A 7,402-nucleotide genomic window follows, 5' to 3' on the forward strand; every position below is an offset into this window, starting at 1 on the left:
GGGGGGGCTATAGACCCCCCAAGACAGCTTCCCTGTTGGTCTTTGCTGTGGACAAATACTAATTTTCAGCCTTATTCAAATGAAGCTCTAAGTCCCACTCCCTGGGGTAGCAGACAGCACCCCTAATCCCCTCCATTATATCTTCTGGAGCAGGCCCAGGACAACCCTGCAGGCAGGTCAGAGGCCTCCCTAAGCAAGTAGTTCATAGTTCAGCCAGAGCTGGGCCATCCTCCTTCAGGAGGTCTTCTGGTTGGTTCTATCAGAGCCAAAGCCTCCTGTGGTATCCTGAGCAGAGGGAGGACCTGAGAGGGGCAGTGACCAAGGGTCCAAGGTCTCTGAAGAGGCCCAGGACCAGGGCCTCAGCCCTCAGCGGTAAGTGAGCCCAGAAACTCAGCCCTCGGGCCCAGCTGCCCAGGGCTATACCGGAAGGCTGGTGAGACACTGATGCCTGATTTTATTTACTCATCCACACTGATTTGCTTTTTAATCTTTGCATGAATTCTCCTCTCTATGACTCAGTTTGTTAAATGTTCTTTGCATAGAAAACCTGAGGTTGAGTGTGAAGTGATTTCCTTCAGAAGAATTTTAGCAAGTCCCTGCCATGTCAGGGAGGTATATTGTCTTCATCTGTGTTCTCTGGTGCCTTGAAATGTCTGCATGCTGCTCAGCGGGCCAATCCATTCCAGGAGGAAGCGCTGTACTTGAAATGCAGCTGAACACTGAGTCTGCATAAATCCTGCCATTTGTGTGGACTTGTATTTAAAGCTCTACTCCCACAGAAAGTATGCTGTCACTTGTTCTTAAGTGAAATGTGTTCCCAGCCTTGTTCGGCTCAGGAACCATTAACATCAGCTCTCATGTCAGGGAAGCAGGGACTTGCTGGGACAGAAGCCTCAAAAGCAGAGCCTGAGAGAAGCGAGGTTCCTCCTAGTGTTGGTCCCTGAGGAGGGCCTCTCCTGAGTGTGGAGGTGGTGCTGGGCAGCAGGGAGCTGGTTGGGGGCTGGTACTCAGTCAGTCACGCAGCAGATACCCCAGGGCTCACCTGATGCAGGTGACGTGACCTGCTGGGGAGTTCCAGGATCCCCAGCTTCCGGCCACTTGCCAGGTGAGGCTCAGGTGCAGACCTCAGCACACAGGAGGCTCAGAGCTCTTGAAGTAAGAGGCCCAACCCCATCCAGATGCTCGGCTGTTCATATGTGGTCTCTCCAGTAGTCACAACTGCCTGCTCCAGTCCTGTCCAGTCAAAGCCAAGTGGAGCAGACCCTGTGAATGGGGCAATCTCAGACCTGATATTCATCGTGCAGGAAGCCCTCATCACCCAAGAACACCCCTACCCCGGGCTCAGCCACCATGAGGGCACAGGACTGGTGGGCACATATGAACTCCAGCCCTCAGCAGACTCTAGGCAGACAGATCTGGCTGCAGACAGATGCTTGAGCCTAAGATAAGGGTAAATGGGAAGAAGAGAAGATGCCACTCAGGATGGCTCAGATGTGGATTTAGATATCAGCCATCATCCAGCCTTCTCCTTAATGGCCCCCTTTTCAGTTACCAATAGATGATTCTGGAATGGCAGGCCATAGAGGGCGGGGTGGCCAGATCTTCAAACTCAGCCCCCTCCCACGATGGAGCCCACACCCCAAGGGCAACTGACCTATGACCTTGCAGCACAAAGTCCTGAACCCAGATGTACAACAATTTTAAACACTAGGTGGTATGGGGCGCCCTGGTGCATCTACCTCCAACCTGCTTAAGGTTTGCTTTCCAGTCATGCAAAAATTGGCTTTATCTGGGCTTTCTGAGCTCTGACATGGAAATGCCGAGGCTGACTGATTGAAGGAGTGCCACAGAGCTGCTTGCAGCCTGTTCCTATTCTCAGAAACCACATGACGCATTAATAGCTCCCCTGGAAAGTTTCTTTTTGAAAATTTTATCACCCCTCTACCTGCATCTGGCTTCTGCAGAGGCCTGTGACTTGGGCTTGCACGAGCAGCCCACAACAGACAGTCCTGCCCGGAGATGGAGGCCCCTGCACCATCCCTGCCCCTCACGTGGGAGAGCAAGCAGGGCATATTTTCTGTCAAGCAGCCGACCACACAAGGAGGAAACTTTGAAGGTTCCAGCTGTATCTTCAGGGCCATGGCAACAAGGAAATTAACAGTAGTAGTAGTAATAAAATGGGCTTCCCTGGTGGCTCAGTCGGTAAAGAATCTGCCTGCAATGCAGGAGACTCAGGTTTGATCCCTGGGTCAGGAAGATTCCCTGGAGAAGGAAATGGTAACCCACTCCAGTATTCTTGCCTGGGAAATCCCATGGACAGAGGAGCCTGGCGGGCTACAGTCCATGGGGTTGCAAAGAGTCAGACATGACTGAGACCACCACCACCACAGTAATAAAATATTACAGTCTTCCCTCAGTATCCACAGGGGATTGGTTCCAGGACCTCCCACAGATACCAAAGTCCACAGATGCTCAAGTCCCTTAAGGTCAGCTCTCTGTGACTGCAGGTTCCACATCCATGGATATGGAGAACTGAGGAACCACAGAAACGGAGCGCTGACTAGTACTGTACTAGAGATGTGTGAGGCACTGTGCTAAGCGCTGCCCGTCTGTCATCTCCAACTACCCTGAGATGTTACTATGTGTGCTTAATGGATGAGGAAACTGCAGCTCAGAGACTCAGGCAAGCACCCTATCCAGTATCGGCAGCAGGGCTTGAACCTGGCACAACTGACAACAGAGTTTGTGCATGGCTGTCTCTTGAGGGATGCTCATGGGGCACAAACCACAGGCGCCAGGTCTTGCCAGGCCTTCAGGGAACTCAGAAGAGAGACTCCCCCTTTGCCCAGCAGGCAGGCCAGGGGGCACCACAGGAGGTTTGCACAGGAAGGGAAATGATGAGAATTAAGTTTTAGAAAGATGAAGTAAAAGGTTGATATTAGACCAGATCCTTTTAGTGGCAGAAACCCAACTCAAACTGTCTAGAGCAAGGAAAAAGGTATTTTGCCAACCCATTAATTAGAAATTCTGGGGGCTGTGTTGGCCTCAGGCACAGGGAAACTGAAGCTCAAAGGTGTCACCAGGACTCAGCCTCATTCTGCAGCCCTAAGGTCTATTTTCCTCCAAATTGGATTCACTCTCCAGGAAGGCTCTGGAAGCTTCAGGTTCTTAGTGCTTCCGTCTCAGAGAAAATGCAGGCCTCTTGCCTGAGGGGTCCAGAAAGAGCTAGGGTTATGTGACCATGTAGTTGGGGGTCAAGAGGTTGTGGTGCTGAGTGGCCTGGTAGGGCTCACTGCCCCCCACCCAGATGGCTGCGGGGCAGACAAAAGTGGGTCTGTCACAGCCAGAGAGCTGAAGCCGGCTAAGATTTGGGCCTGTGCTGGTGCTTGAGACTCCACTAGAGCTCCCAGGCTGGTGGGGGCTGATGTGCAAACTGGCACGTGCCTGATGAAATGGGCAGATGGGGGTGTGCAAGGGAGGGAGAGTGTAGGAGGGGCAGGGAGGCTGGGGAAGGCTACAGGAAGGGGAGGCAGGGACTCTGACTCTGGAAGGGTGAACAAGCGTCTACCTGGCACTGCTGTGTCAGCAGAAGGCATGCTAAGCACATGTGTGGACACTGGACCCCAGTCCCCAGTTCTGCTTCTGGGACTTGGTTTGCAGGGATTAGCCCAGATTTGTCTGACCTGCTTCACTCGGAAAGGCATCCTCTTCCATCGTTCTTTGTGTCCTCCCAGCCATGAGCTGACTCCAAGTTTCAGCAGCTCAGAGCTCATGTTGCCATGCCAACCCCTCCCAGCAGGCATCCAGGCAGAAATGGGCCGCCCCGATCTCAGCGCTGCCAGCTAGGCGAGCACATTTTGATAATTGTATTGGAGCAGTCTTCTCCACCTTCCTTGAGGAAACCTGGGGCTTGGCCCAGCTCCTGCTAGACATGAGCCTGTGGACACGATGAGGATAAGAGGAGATCCCACTGCTCCAGTACTCTCAGCCCTGCTGCCAGGAAGAGCGCTCAGCAGGCATGAGGACCAGATGGAAGTGAGGGAGGGCCTGGGTCCAGACTAGCCCTACATGGGCAACACCTGACCCTCACTGAATCCCCAGAAGTTCCCAGAGCAAGGCTTAGAGACCCCGGAAGATGGCGTGGGCTTCCTCAGAGGGGGCAGGGCTTGCCTTCACGAGCAGGACTGATCTGGCTTACTCACTTTTGCACTGCAGGAGAAATGTAATTCAAAGTCCGCACTCCTGGACCCCGTGGGCCTCTGTGCAGCTCACCGTGGGGGCCAGCACACATGCTAGGTCCACTTCCCAGGAAGCTGGAAGTGGGCTAGCATCTCGGTGCTGGTGCCAGAGCTGTCCATTGCGGCTCACCCACAAGGGCTATCGGGGACCTGTCTCTCTACCCTCCTATTCCCTGCATCTTCACCCAAACAGGACCAGGCCCTATTCCTGAGGATGCCCTCCCCAGGGGGATGGCAGATCAGTCAGCCCTGGAGCCCTGAGCACAGTGACTTTGATGGAGCTCAGGCCTCTGAGCAGTCTGAGGCCCCATTCCTCATGCTATGGTGGCTGTAGGTCACAGGTTAGCAACCAGGGGTCTCCATGGTGACATGTCACCGCAGATCATCAGTCACCTGCAGGAGCAGCTGCTGGCAGTCAATGGCCCAGGCGTTGCCTGCCTGGGAGTGGCTGGGCCTGTGACCTCCCAGGTCCTGCCCAGTCACCTCTTCCTCTCTCACCTGCAAACTGTGGAGTTCTCTGCTCCTTTGTCCATCCTGGCTCCACAGCCCAGTCTCCTTGTCACAATCAGACCCAGTCCAGTCCTCACCACGGTGGGAGGAACAAGTTAGTGAAGGCCACCTCTGAGGATCCGAAGGCACTGCAGGTCAGTGCGGGGCCTACAAGTTCAGCAGGTGAGTTCAGGCTTCCCACACAACAGCACACAGAACCAGCTTGTCTTGTCTGCAAACTCCACTGAGTTTACAGGTCAAGGAGAGCAAACAGGGCACACAGGGGCCAGCGTCAGGGAAGGGTGGTCAGGGAGGTCCTGCAAAGAGCAGGGGAAGGTAGGAAGGAAGCAGGGTCAGCCCTGTGAGCCGCGTGACCCCTCTAATCCCCAGGATGGTCCTCAGAGGAAGGTATCGTTACTCCCACGATGAGACAGAGCCTGATTCCAGTGCCAGGATTTCAATCAGGTCAGCCTGACCCTTGAGCCCGTGCTGAACATTGAGCAATGCAGCCAAGGGTGAGGAAGCGAGTCAGGGGTTCTCTGCTTCTAGAACAGAGTGTTTGAGTCCTGGGAGCCCTCCCTTGAGAGCTGTGTAGACCCCTTCCTGAGCCTAGAGCTCAGAAGTGACTATGAGGACCTGAGGGTGTCTGGAATGCCAGGTGAGTTCTGGAAACACTAGTTTTAGGGAAGAGGTCATCCCAAGCTACCCTGGAAGCCACACACCAGGATTCACAATAGGGATAATCCTGGGAGTGACTGTTGGCTTTAAAACAGAAACCTCAAAAAAGCAACGCTGCCGTGTGCTTGGCTGGCCACAGCTCAGCACACAGGGCCTTTAAGGGATCCATCAGCTCCATCAGAAATGGCCACAGTGGACTTTGCTTGGCAGAGGTGCCAACCCCAGGACACAGAAGCAGAGATCTGGGCAGGGAGGAGGGACGGGTATTCTCCCTGGGAGAAAGAACTCTGGCCGGGGGCACAGACTGGACACCCATGCCCCGCCATCCTGCCCTCCAGCCTGCTGAGGACTCTCGGGCTCCCTGAGAAGCTGCCAGCCTCCAGTGTTTAACTTCGCTCTTCTCTTTGGTGGGGAAAGTGTAGATCAGACTAATTAATGTGTTGTTGTTTGTTTACCCTCCTTTCATTTCACTGAGACAAAATAATTAACCACAAAGCTTTAGGAACTGGCTCCATTGGTGGCAATCCCTTCTGTGTCAACTGCGTCAGCAGCTCCCATGCCTGGAGGCAGGGACTGTGAGCGGCCACAGGGCAGGGGGTGCAGCACCTGAGGTTCCCTCTGTCCAGGACACTGTGGGAGGGGGGAGGTGGGGGGCATTCTGGAAACAGGACCCAGGGGAGCTGTGAAGGGCCGGGGTGCTTGGATCTACCCCATCTTGGAGAAGCACCATAGTTCTCTGGGCTGCCAGCCCATTGATGCCTGAATGGGGACAAAAAACATTCCTATGACCAATCCAGGGGAGGCAGAAAGGTCACACCTACCACTCAAGCAAGGCTAGGGAGGGAACTTGCCCAGAAGTGTTCCTGCGGCCACAGCAGGAGTGAGGAGGACCCAAGAAGCTGCAGGGGGACACCCACCCCTTAAACCATTTCTCTCAGGAAGCCTTTTATTAAGCGAGGCTGCATGTACCTGGCCAGGGAGGGCAGGGCCATAGAGGACCCCTAGACAGAGACTGGGAGACTGGACTTTGTCCCCCGAGACAATGAGACCACCACTGGGAGAACATAATCAGATTGTTTCCAAAGCTCCACTGACTACTGTGCAGACTGTGGGTCTGGGGCTTGCGGTCTGAGACTGGTGGTACTGGATGGGGCGGTGCTCAGGGGAAGATGGTGTTGGTTGGGCCGGGCTGATGACCTCAGGCTACAGAAAGAGGGGAGGGAGACGGGGGAAGAGGCCTGCTCTGTGACACTGGGCCAATGTCCTGGGGTCCCCAGGTGTCTGGCCTGGACCCTTACCCTCAGCACCTTGGTACCAACCACAGGTGCTGCTGGCAGCTGGGGTATCTCTGGACAATCCCCGCACCCTCCCCAGCCAGAGGAACAGGACCTGCAGGCTCTTCCTCTGGGCCATGTCCTCTCCTGTAGCTCTCGCTCCAGCCAGTCTGAAGTTGGCAGACTCCACATAATGAAGTGTGCCGGTCTGTGTACACGCTATGTACCAGAGGTGGTGGGGGCAAACCCATCAGGCTACATGGGCACGTGAGTGGGCTGTCAACTCAATTCCAGGTTAAACTCACATGAAACTGCTGGGATTTAAATAAAGAACAAGTGAGTGTGTCAGATGGCAGATGTGGCCTGCCTGGGCCACCAGCCTCTCCAAGCCTGAGTCACAGAGGTAACACTGCTCTGCTGGGGGTGGTTAGAGGAGACCACGGCACAGAGGGTCAGCAGGCTTGCAGCAAACCCTCCAATTTCAACCACTGTCGTTACAAAGTTGGTCTTGGGGCCCTAAGCCCACCAGTCTGGCCCAAGTTCACAGGCCCCCTGAAACAGCTGAGGCCATCAGGGTGAGGACATCCCCCAACCCGGGGTCTGGCCTACAGAGGCCAGGATTTGGGCTGGATGTGGAGGAGCTGGTGAAAGCCACTGGCTGAGTCCGAGGCTCCAGGCCCCACAGCAGCTGGCAGGGGGTGGGGGGTGGCAGGGGCGGTGGGG

The 7,402-nt window shown here is 55.0% G+C and overlaps 1 protein-coding gene across 4 annotated transcripts in view; it reads left to right on the forward strand.

Annotated features, from left to right (window-relative positions):
* The window catches only part of SMPD3 (sphingomyelin phosphodiesterase 3, neutral membrane (neutral sphingomyelinase II)), an 83,718-nt gene that overhangs the window by 61,721 nt on the left and 14,595 nt on the right, over window positions 1-7,402 (forward strand). Inside the window, exon 1 of one of the 4 annotated variants that reach the window (XM_010850975.1) lies at window positions 4,586-5,385. The exons of the other annotated variants lie outside the window; for them this stretch is intronic. The gene's annotated coding sequence lies outside the window, so the exon portion shown is untranslated. Of the gene's footprint in view, window positions 1-4,585; window positions 5,386-7,402 lie in introns of those variants that run through there. 4 annotated transcript variants of the gene reach the window in all.

Source organism: Bison bison, unplaced genomic scaffold (genome assembly GCF_000754665.1).
Source record: "Bison bison bison isolate TAMUID 2011002044 unplaced genomic scaffold, Bison_UMD1.0 scf7180017864297, whole genome shotgun sequence".
In the NCBI taxonomy this organism is placed as follows: Eukaryota; Metazoa; Chordata; class Mammalia; order Artiodactyla; family Bovidae; genus Bison; species Bison bison.